Source organism: Gossypium hirsutum, chromosome A10 (assembly GCF_007990345.1).
Source record: "Gossypium hirsutum isolate 1008001.06 chromosome A10, Gossypium_hirsutum_v2.1, whole genome shotgun sequence".
NCBI classification, from domain to species: domain Eukaryota; kingdom Viridiplantae; phylum Streptophyta; class Magnoliopsida; order Malvales; family Malvaceae; genus Gossypium; species Gossypium hirsutum.
This window is the reverse complement of record NC_053433.1, coordinates 66,511,941-66,524,915: the sequence shown is the minus strand read 5'-3', so window position 1 is coordinate 66,524,915 and position 12,975 is coordinate 66,511,941. Positions and strand designations below refer to the sequence as shown.

At 36.9% G+C, this 12,975-nt stretch overlaps 1 non-coding gene across 1 annotated transcript; it reads right to left on the bottom strand.

Annotated features, from left to right (window-relative positions):
* Window positions 1-389: 389 nt before the first annotated feature.
* Window positions 390-496, bottom strand: LOC121209196 (small nucleolar RNA R71). Its single transcript, XR_005904313.1, has one exon. It is a non-coding gene; the product is annotated as a small nucleolar RNA R71 (small nucleolar RNA).
* Window positions 497-12,975: the final 12,479 nt, after the last annotated feature.

Genomic DNA, 12,975 nt, shown 5'->3' with positions numbered 1-12,975 from the left:
CTGTTAATCAAAATCCTGCTCTGCACACTATGTATGATTATGCTAAACCTAATTTAAAAGAAACCGAGTCAAGTATAGTTAGACCTGCTATTGCTGTAAATAATTTTGAACTGAAACCTAACACAATTCAAATGATACAACAGTTTGTTCAATTTGATGGTTTGCAGGACGAGGATCCCAACGCTCACTTGGAAAATTTCCTAGAATTTTGTGATACATTTAAAATCAATAGCATTTCTGATGACGCCATACGTCTTCGATTGTTTCCCTTTTCGTTAAGGAATAAGGCTAAACAGTGGTTGAACTCATTACCACGAGGGTCAATCACTACTTGGGAACAAATGACCGAAAATTTTTTATTAAAATATTTTCCACCAGCTAAAATAGCCAAATTACGTAATGATATCTCTTCTTTTGTGCAGATTGATTTAGAAACACTCTACGATGCATGAGAGAGATACAAGGACCTTTTGAGAAGGTGCCCTCACCATGGGTTACCGCTTTGGCTACAGGTTCAAACATTTCATAATGGCCTGAATCCTTCGACTCGACAGATGATTAATGTAGCCGCTGGAGGAACTATCAATAATAAGACCACTAAGGCGGCTTACGAATTTATTATAGAGATGTCACTGAATAACTATCAGTGGCGAGTTATGAGAACAAAGCCGACGAAAGCAGCCGGTGTTTTCAACCTCGACGCGGTTATTATGCTAGCTAACCAAGTAGAACTCTTAAATAAAAAGATTGAGGGTTTATGTGGTTCTATTCAGGTACATCCAGTGATAAGGTGCAATTCGAATGGAGGAGGAGATGCACAGAGTATCAACCCTTCAACCCTAGCATCGAGGAGGAACAAGTCCAATATATGGGTAACAATAACTCTAGATCACAAAATAACCCATATAGTAACACTTATAATGCAGGTTGGAGGAACCATCCCAATTTCTCGTGGGGTGGTCAAGGGAATCAAAGGCCACAACATCCTCCAGGCTTTCAACAACCACCTTACCAGCAAGAAAAGAAGTCGAACCTTGAGGAGATGCTAACCAAATTCATCTCAGTGTCAGAAACTCATTTTTAGGATACTGAGATAGCACTCAAAAATCAACAACCATCGATCCAAGGGCTCGAAACTCAGATTGGACAGCTTGCCAAGTTGATTTCTGAATGACCACAAGGTAGCTTGCCAAGCAATAACCAAAAAGAGCCACTCAACGCAATTACTAGTCAAGATGAGGAAGGGTTAGTCACACTTGAACCAGAACCAAGGCAAGAAACTGAGATAAGCAGAGGTAAAGGTGAGGTAGACCACAATGAGTAGAAATCGGTAAGTACAGAATACAAACCTCGTGTGCCATACCCTAATGCGACAAGGAAAGACTGCTCAGATGAGAAATTTGGTAAATTTCTTAAACTCTTAAAAAATTTACATATTAACTTACCATTTTTTGAAGCTCTATCGCAGATGCCAAATGCAATGAAATTTTTAAAGGAGCTTTTAGCAAATTAGCGGAAGTTGGACGACGCTTCGCATGTGAAGAAGCTAAACACAGTTTACTTGGCTATTCTACAGAACAAACTACCCAACAAATTGAAAGATCCAGGGAGTTTTACAATTCCTTGCTTAACTGGTAGTTTAGATGTTAATAATGCATTAGCTGATTTAGGGGCTAGTATTAAGGTCATGCTTTACAAAATGTTTAAACAACTAGGTCTTGGGAGACCCAAACAGACTAGGATGAGCATTCAATTAGCAGATAAAACTATAAGATTTCCTAGGGGTATTATTGAAGATCTGCTAGTTAAAATCGATAAATTTATATTTCTCGTTGACTTCGTTGTTCTAGACATAGAGGAGGACAGCAACACTCCTTCGATTTTAAGAAGGCCCTTTTTAGCAACTGCTAGAACGATTATTGATGTTGGCACAGGTGAGCTCACACTTCGTGTGGGAGACGAAACAATCACCTTTCAAGCTTGCAACTCCGGCAGCACATCAAAAATTGAAGGTGATTGTCTAAACCATTCTACTAAAACTAATAATATGGTGCAACCTACTTTGCAAGAAATAAGTTTGAAGGAAGTACATGAGCCATTTTCAAACAATAGTAGGGGACCTATTCATGAAGAACGAAGGCTACAAATCGAGAAGCTAGATGAATGGCAAACACATAAACCGCGAACACATGATAAACCAAAACTATACCAGAACAAGCTCGATACCTTTCCAAATCAACCTACGATTGGAGATAAAGTTTTATTAGATGCCGCAGATCCTCACATTGTCACTACCAAACCGAATGAAGAAATCCCTCTTACGGTACTTAGTATTTTCCCATTCGGTACAGTCGAGGTAAGTCATCCCAAGTTTGGCACTTTTAAGGTAAACAACACCCGCCTAAAACCTTATTTTGATGAGATCCACAGTAGGAATGAGGAGTATAAACTCCTCGAACCACCATGACCATTCAATGGAGAGGTAAGTCAAGCTTAGACTATAAATAAGCGCTTCTCGGGAGGCAACCCGAGCACTAACAATATTAATTTCTTTATTTTAGTTTTAACAACTAACATACTAAACGACTCATGGAACGCAAGCTTTCGAAAGCACACACGGCCAAGCACACGGGCGTGCTTATGACCGTGTAGAAATAGGGCAAAGATTTTCCCCAGCACGGGCTATAATAAATTGCCCCAGTCCCGTGTGACATGGTCGTGGGTGAACCTGCCAAAACAACACGGGCGTGCGACATGCCCGTGCCTTGAAACCTCAGCTGAACCTGTCAACTTAACATGAGCTTACGACACGCCGTGCCAAGCAACAGTGGGCGAACCTGCAAAAAACAAAACGGGTGTGGCCCTTCATACACGGGCATGGGAGAAGCAAACAAAGATAGACACGACTGTGCGACACGGCCGTGCGCACTAACATGCCTAAGGTACACGGGCGTGGGAAAATTGTCAGATGAGCCCAAATTCAAAATTCATGAATCATACGGGCAAAAATTGGGGAACACGAGCGGGTTCCCTAGCTGTGTGTCCCAAAATCTATAAATACCCTTCAATATTCATTATATCCCTCACCCAAAATCCCTAATATCATAGTAATATGCACTTTTCATGTTATTTTCATCTTTCTATCACTCAAACTTCGTATCTAGAGTAGTTATCATCCTTTTCATGTTGAAGTTCTTACTCATTTCATGATTTCTATGCTCCATTTGACTATTTTACGTGCATATTCATAGTTAAGTAGATAAATGTATATTTTTAAGTTTTGTTTTGGTAATTTTTTTTATTTTCTTAGTCAGTATATTAGGCTACATTCATTCATGGTTATTGTTTCTATAGGTTTCATGCTATTAACCCCACACAAATTCATTCTTTAAATATCTCCATTAATTATTCTCATAGGGTTATTTGACACATTTACTTTGGCTATTATAGTATAGGTTAATATGTAAGCCCCATGGAAAGTATTCACATTCCACTTCAATTTCCATTACAGGTACACCATTTCATCTTTACGAGGAAAGAAAGCCACTGTTCCGGCTTCGAAGAAAAGGAAAGGAGCGTCATCTTCCTCTGGTCCTACTGAAAAAATTCATCACCCTTTCCTGAAGTTCCCCATGGGGCCCCAAGAAGAACTTTTCTAGGTTCCACAAGCTCGACCCTTGGAAGTGGGCCGCTATATAGACTGGGCCGCGCTAGAACAAGTCCAACTTGTGGATGCAATTCGGGCCCTCCTCACTACCGACCCTTGAAGGCTTTTCCTTGAGATTCTCGAGTCGACATATCTCGAACTCACTATGGAACTCTGCTCAACGTTCCATCTTCAGACCGTGATGGCCCGTTTTGATGACCCGAGAACAATCCAATTTTGCGTTCGCCAATTGAACGTCCCTGAGTTTGGAACTGCTTTGGGTCTATATACAGAGTAGTTTAGGGATGAGAACGACCTTGACACTCTCCACCACCACATCCACTACTCTCCCTGGAAGTGCTGGGACGCCCTCACCCTCAACGCTGCCTCCTACAATCCTAGCCGCTCCAAGGCATCGGCTCTCCCTCCATCTCTGAGGTACTTACATGCCATTTTGGCTCACACTTAATAGGAAGGAGAAAGAGCACTGGCATCGTCAACACTCACGACGCCTACTTTCTATGGTGTATGTCGCACGGGCACTTCATAGACCTTGCTTATTTTATTGCCCTCGCCATTCAACATCAGACGAAGCAGCATAGGAAGGGGTTCATCTCCATTGGGCCCTATGTGACGCGGTTGGGTCGGTACTTTGGGCTCCTCAACATAGCAGCCCAATCATCCTCCCTCACTCTCATGGGCCAGATGTCCCCACAGGACATCTCAAGCATGCTAAGTATGAGGATGATCGAGAAATGACATGGCACCTTCCCTCCTCAGTACCATCTCACCCAATCCACCGAGGAGGAGGCGCCCGAGGACATTACTGATGATGTCTCTCCATGTCACGAGGACCCACCGTCTCAACCACCAACACCCTGTCGTCCAGTTCATGCAACAGCTTCATACGCTGACATCTCTGAGTGCCTAACTCAATTCGAGCAGCAATGTTTTCAGCGCTTCAATCACATTGATGCTACACTATACCAGATTTGTCAGCACTTCCACATCTCATCGCCACCCCCACCTCGCGAACCATCTAACGATGAAGATGTTTAAAAACTTTTATTTATTATTTTATGTTTTTACTTTTATTTTATTTTAAGACTACTTTTTATTTTTCTTTCACCTTATTTTTTTTAGGACTTATAAGTATTATTTTACAATTTTAAATTTCGACTAATAAATATTGAGTACTTACTCTTCCTTATATATTTCCTAAAAGAGTTCCTGATTCTATCACAGTTATAAAGAGCTCCAAAGCTCACTATTACTCAGGAACTTGAAACTCTACTAGGAAAAGATCTCCACGACTGCCATGTCCTGCTCGACCACAACCATAACCAACTTCAGATATAATATTCTTTTGGTGCAGGACTTATGGACTAATGAACCTCTACCACTTCCGGAGTATCCTCCTCCACCCTTACGACAATTATTCTCCAAAACTCCAATTAAAAGAAATTCATTCATTACTCAGGAAGTTTCACTTCTCTCCCTATCTTATATTTATATTCTTTTCTATATATATCTTTGTACCTTGAGGGCAATGTACATCTTAAGTGTGGGGGGATCTTCATTTTTATATCAGGAAAATCCCTGAATTTTGTTTTATTCTCATTCGATTTTCTCATATCATTATTAGAATGAATTCCAATTAGTCTATAATGTTTATTGATATATCTTGAATTAAAACATAGGCATTTATGCATTGATTGTTTAAACTTTAAGACATTAGGGAATCAAGCATGATAAGTTGATTTTTGAAGAATTAAAAACTTTTAGGTTGTTCCCCCAAGTTTAGATATTATTTTGAGTTGGAATTCACAAGTTTAAACATCAAAAAGCCATAATTTTTGTGAGATCTTGAGCCTTCAAGAGCATCTATTAATTCTTTCATGCTCACTTTCATTATGAGTGCGTCAGTTTTGAATTGTTATTCTAGAACTTGCTTGATTATGCATGTCAAGACCACACTATTTGATTTGATATGTCAAAATGAGAAAGGCACTTAGGCTTAACCCACTCACTCCATAAAAGCCTACCTTCACAATTAACCCTTAGTGAACCCCCTTGAGCCTAACAACCCATTCATTGATGTACCCTCAATATTAACCCATAACTCATTATTGTTGAAATCCCCTAAATTAATTTGATCCCTATTTTTGTCGAGATTTGAGTTAGAATAGTTGCTTAGCTATGTTTTATTCTATTTTGTAATTTGACTTGTTCCTAAAAAAAATACATGTATACATTTTAGTAGTAGTGATCTTTTGAGCTAAAGAATTAAATTCCATATTCTGAGAAAAAGCTCTATTGTACGCAATTGATGACTAGCCATTTTTCTAGCTAGGCAATTTTTTAATTCAATCTCGATTCTAACCCTTTCTTTCAGCTTGTGACCACACCCTCTAACCTAAGCCACGTTACAACCTTCTAAAGACCTTTTGATTGATGTTTCATCTCAATTTATAATGGCAGATATTTGATTTTCATGCAAGCCTATGGTAATGACTTTTCATTATTGACTATTGAGTGCTTCATTTATTTTCCTTAAACACCTCGAATGATTTGAGTGAATCTTTAGTGGGGATGTGAAACTCTGTGACATTTTGAATCAAAGGTAATTACTTAAACGAGGGGAGACACTTATGTTTTCATGATAAAATACTCAACTTGGAATATTTGAAACTTTGATGTTCTTTCAGTTGAATTTTCAAAGTATGATTACCTATAGATTATTTTGAGATATTATAGATAGAAAATAAAAGTTGAGAAGAATTTATTTTGATTATGAGTTGAGGATTTTGCTTGAGGACAAGCAAATGCTTAAGTGTGGGGGTATTTGATAAACCATAATTTATACATATTTCTATCCCATGCTTAGCACATTTTATGGATGATTTTTCCTTAAATTGGTGAATTTGATGCTCCTAATGCCTTAATTTCATGTTTTATACTTAGGTGAGCATAAGAGAGTGAAAGGAAAGAGAAACGGGACAAAAAGGGAGAAAATGGGCCAACGTACGAAATCAACACGGCCTGGACCTCCTCACATGGGTAGATCACATGACTGTGTCAATTTGGAAAAATCGAAGCACGACTCACACGGGTGAACTACACGCCCGTGCCTATTTAACATGCTTGACCACAGCCTGAAGTAATCACACACGGGCGTGTCATACGGGCGTGTCCCTGCCGAGCACAAGTTTAGTCCAATTCAAAAAAGGCCAATTTTGAGGGTTCCTAGGCATTCCAAAGCCTATAAATACACCCTAGAGGAGGAGGAAAAGGGGACACATAGGGAAGGAGGCAGGAACTACTCAAGGAAAGTCAATTGATCCATCTCAGAAGCCGAATTCATCATCAAGACTGAAGATCTCCCTTCAATTTCCCTTCAGGAGTTTTGGGTTTTTCTTTATGTTTTGTATTCATTATTCTTATAAGATGTTTACCTTTTTAGTTATGAACTAAAACCCCTAAATACCTAAGGGGAATGAAACCTAAGATAGATTTGTTATTATTATCTGAATTGTATGATAAATATTTGACTTGTTCTTAATTATGTGTTCTTAATTCTTGTTTTGATATTCCAGGATATTGACTCAAGTTAAGCTCTTATTCAGAGGAGGAATAGACCCTGTCTAAGAGTACATTTGTCATAATTAAGTAGAGTTGGTTGCGTGCCTAGAGATAGGGTAACAAGATTTTACCGGATTAGGGTGAAACCTAATAAGGGGATCCATAGATTGAGTTAATGCAACCCTAGGGAGTTAATTAGAAAGAGATTTAAATTATTCAACCTAGGGTTAGACGTTGTTAGTCTTGAGAGAGATAATAATATAACTTAGGGATTTCTACGGATCAAGTCAAATGAACAAATCGTCCGATTTAGAGTCAAATAACAAGTGAAGTCTAGGTGGATTTTTTCTTAGGTATTGTCTTAATTCAATCGTTTTTCCAAAAGTAATTCCCCAATTCTATTTTCTGTGAATTCTTAGTTTAGTTAATTAGTTAGTTAAAACAAACCCCATTATTCTTAGGCTTGATAATAAAAAGAAATTTAATACTAGTACTTGTAGTTCCTTTGGGTTCGATAATCTGGTCTTGCTAAAGCTATACTACTGTTCGATAGGTACACTTGCCTTCATCGTGATAATAGTTAGTTTCAAGAATGATTCATTATAAATATTTAAAACCTATCACGAATATCACGTATTATTTATCTTCGAAAATCTTACCAGAAAAAAGGTTAGGGTACTATTTTCTCATAGCTTCCTAGAGTTCCTACGTAGCTTCTTCAATACCGTTATGTTGCCATAGAACCTTTACTAAATATATACTCTTATTTCTCAACTCTTTAACCTCTCGAGATACAATTCTAATGGGTTCTTCGTTATACGCTATATCAGACTAAATTTCAATCTCTGCATGAGAAATTACATGTGGCGAATTTGATCTTTATCGACGCAACATCGAAACATGAAATACATTGTGAATCTTTTCTAACTCCAACGGTAAAGCTAGTCGATATGCCACTGGCCTTATTCTTTCAATAATCTCATACGGCCCAATAAATTGCAGACTCAATTTGCCTTTGCAACCAAATTGAAGAATCTTCTTCCACAGAGATAGTTTCAAAAATACTTTGTCGCCAATTTGAAATTTAATGTCTTTACGTATCAAATCTGCGTAAGATTTCTATCGATCTGAGGCTGCTTTCAAACTGTCGCAAATTACTTTCGCTTTCTCTTCTGTCTTTCTAACCAAATCAACCCCGTGAATCTTTTTCTCACTAAGTTCAGTCCAGTTCAACGAAGTTTAGCATTTGCAACCATACAATGCTTCATACGGTGCCATCTTTATACTTGATTGAAAACTTTTGTTATATGCAAATTCAACCAACGGTAAATATTTCTCCCAATTGCCTTCAAAATTTAAAACACAACAACGAAGCATATCTTCGAGTATCTGAATTACTCTCTCAGACTAACCGTCAATTTGTGGATGAAAAGTGGTACTAAAGTGTAATCGCGTACCTAAAGCTTCTTGCAATTTCTTCCAAAACTACGATGTAAACCTCAGATATTTATCCGAAATAATAGAAACTGGCGCCCTATGCAATCTAACAATCTCAGAGATTTACAACTTAACTAATTTATCAAGCAAAAAGTCTGTAGTACCAGAATGAAGTATACAGACTTCATTAGTCGATCAACGACAACCCAGATAGCATCTTTCTTTTTCAGAGAGAGGGGTAATCCCGATACGAAATCCATCGTAACTCTATCCCATTTCCACTCTAGTATCATCACAAGCTGTAATAATCTTGAAGGCACTTGATGTTCAGCTTTAACTTGTTGACAAACTAAGCATCTCGACACAAACTCTAAAATGTCTCGTTTCATGCCTGACCACCAGTACAGTTGTTTCAAATTATTTACATTTGAGTACTTCCTAGATGAATAGATAAACAACCACTGTATGCTTTGTGTAGAATTTTCTAAATAAGTTTGAAATTCTTTGGTACACAAATCAACCTCGAAATAGCAAACAATCATTGGATCTGATTTGATATTCTAAATCAGTGACAAATTCACATTGTACTCTTTTAGCTTGTAATTCATCGTCACATTTCTGAGCTTCACAAATTTGCTGAAGAAACAACGGTTTAGCTTTTAACTCAGATAAAATCAAACCATCAACAAACAAGGTTAACTGTGTGTTCATCACTCGCAAAGCAAATAAAGATTTTCCACTCAGAGCATCCACGACTACATTCGCTTTCCCCAGATGGTAATCAATCACTAAGTCATAATCTTTTAGCAACTCAAGTCATCTTTGTTATTGCAAATTCAAATATTTCTAAGTCATTATATACTTCAAACTTTTCTGATAGGTAAAGATGTGACACTTCTCCCTCTTTCCCTCTTACATTGAAACACATCTCAAACTGTTTAATGACGCATCGCTGAAAATCACAAACTCTTTACCCGTCTCAGGCTGAATTAAAACGGGTGCTTCAGTTAACAATGCTTTCAACTGTTCAAAACTCTGTTGGCATTTCTCGGGCCATTCGAACTTCATATTTTTCTATAATAATCGAGTCATCGGTGTAGCAATTATCGAGAATCCTTTCACAAAATGTCGATAGTAACAAAGTTAATCCTAAAAAACTTCTAACTTTAGATACGTTTCTTGGTGGTTTCCAGTCAAAAACTACTAAAATCTTGCTCGGATCAACTCAAATACATTCTGCTGAAACAATATGCCCCAAAAATCTAACTTCTCGAAGTCAAAACTCGCATTTACTAAATTTAGCAAACAATTTCTTATCTATAAATTTTTGTAATACAATCCTCAAATATTTAGCATGCTCAAACTCATCTCAAGAGTAGATCAGAATGACATCAATGAATACAATAGAAAATCTATCTAAATACGATCTAAAATTTCTATTCATCAAATTTATAAAACTGCAGGAGCATTAGTTAATTCGAAAGACATAACAAGAAATTCATAATGCCTGTACCTTATTTTGAATGCAATCTTTGACACATCTGAATATTTAACTCGTAACTAATAATAACCAATTTTAGATAATCTTAAAAAATAGTGTTACTCATTTCAACTAATCAAATAAATCATCAATTCTGGCCAACGGATACTTATTCTTGATTGTAACCCTATTAAGCTGGCGATAGTCAATACACAATCTTATCATCCATCTTTTTGCTTAGTCTTACATGTTGGGGAATCTTTCTTTTACCCTATTTACACTTTCTTTCTTCCAACCAAGTTGTACCTTGAACTCTATTACCTTGCTCTACCAACTTTTGAGTTCACCCATTTCTTGCGGTTCATACCTAATTCCATGGTCGACCTATAGTCTGACACCTAAAATCCCATATTTGATGTCCTAGTGGACATCTCCGTGTTTATTATCCCAGCAAGCTACCCCGTGTTTCTTATCTTGGTGAACTACCCCGTGTTTATTGTCTAGGTGGAATACCCATGTTAACTGTCCCGGTGAACTACTCCATGTTTACTTTCTCGACGGGCTACCTAATGTTTACTTACTGGGTGGACTATACTGGTTCCCATAGTCGAGCTATGATCTTATGTGCTAAACCTCTTTTGAGGTGTCGCCCCATAGATCCTGCGGACCACTGTTGCTGTGTTGCTCTATGGAACCTAATAACCATCGATATCGACCCATCTCATATCCACCTTGATGCTTGAACACCAAAGTGTCCCCTCTACAATGCCCAGAGCTTCACACATCACAGTTTGCACTGAGCAACACCGTATGGTGGTATATAACAGGGATTCCATTGTCCCTATTCCTTCACTCGTTCCTTGTCACATCCCAAAATTTAGTCCAGAAATTTTGGAGGTTAGTTTTGGAAATTTTGGGCAAAATTGGGTTCAAGAATTCAGGATTTGGTAACCGGAAAACATCTTCGTCAAATGGCTTTTGAAAATAAAATTGATTTATGAAATAAATGAGAAAAAGGCTTTTAATTTAAAAAGTGGAAATTTTTGTAAAATGGTTTAAATTAAGAGTATTTCAAAGGCAAAAAAACCAAAACTTTAAAATCAACCTATTTTTCCCTCTTCACCTATAGTAGACGCACAACTCTCTTCTCCCCTTTCTATTTTTGCTGTCAACTAAAACCTCCAAAGCCTCAATCACAAATTTTGATCTCTATTTCTCCAACCCTTTTGATTTTTACCATCTTCCAAACACCAAATATGTTCTTAAGTCAGAGAGGAACATCAATAACATAATTAAAATCACTGTAATTCATATTGTGGTTTTTCTTGGATTTACACCAACCATTAGTTTCTCTCCTCAATCAAGGTAAGATTTTATTTTTCTATTAGTTTTTTATGTGGCTTAGCCTTTCAAATCAAGTTTTAATCCGTTAAATCAAGGATTTCGTGTGTTATGTTGAGTTTTCATTAAAAATAACCATAGATGTTGAAATTTTTGGAACCATAAGTCTAAGGAGCTTTGGGTGTTTTGAAAGTTGAGAATTTTTTTGTAATGAGGAATTAGATATTTAGAATTTATTTTAAGCAATAGAGATAAGTTGGATTAAAAAAATTGAGTTTCGACCAATCTAGTCAAAAATTTCAGTTCTAAGGGGAGCTAGTCTTAGACCTACATTTTTGTTTAAATAATGTTGTGTTTCGACTGTTAATTGCTTGTATATGTTATATATGTGAAATTTTAGAATTGTTGAGACCCTCTTAAAGCAAGGCGGAAGGCAAGGAAAAGTTAGTTTGAGATTTCTACTATCAAGCAAAAACGTGAGCGGTGAGTGTATTGGAGTTGCTGCTGGTAAGCATGATTCATTATGTTAAATGGGAGCTTAGGTTAGCCTAAACACCTATCCTAAGTTCTTAGTGTAATCCTTCTTACTCATTTTGTTCAATTTGCAAAATTGTGATCGTGTGGTGTGAGATATGCAATATGATGATTAATGATGCATGTGTGGTATGCTTATCTTAATATGTAAATGGAATTACTGTTTTATGCACATATATGTGATTTAGTGGTTATAGCTTATTCAGCTATATGTTGGCACTTGTGAGTGCAATAGAATAGAAAATGGTAAGCATGCTATGTGGATGCGATTGTGTTTTGTGCATGATGCTTAAAAGCAGTGATAATGTGCAACAAAACTGTAAGTAGAAATATGTGTAATTGTGGATATTTTGGCCTTGAGATCTCTTGAGACCGTTGGATATAGTTGGCATGCCCTAGGATTTGTAAGTATTCACCCTTGTGTTGTGATTCGGGCATTAAGGCCTGGGATGGTTTGGTGAAATGAGGGAATGTGAGCTAAGCTCCATTCATCAGGATATATTAGCGTGATGGAGAGTGTTTGTTTGACACAAAACTTATTGTAACACCCCTAACCCATATTCATCGCCGAAATGGGGTTACAAGACATTACCAATCAAAATACAACTTAGAACAGACTTTCATTTCAATATTAATCATCTAATAAAATTTAAAACCAAGCTAACATGCTTTGATTCTATCATTCATATAATTTCCAAATTTATATTCAATCAATACAACCAAGGAATCATGGAAATCGAATGTTTAACTGATAATCAAGTATATTTCATTTCATATACCAATCATATATGTATACTTAACATTTATGGCCTTCGAATAATTTAAATATAAAATAACTTATTATCTTACATATTATATGCGCATACTTTAAAACATGCAAACATACATCATTTTATTTCATATAAATAACATGTACCATTATAACATTTGTTTATCTAACTACAACAATTGCATA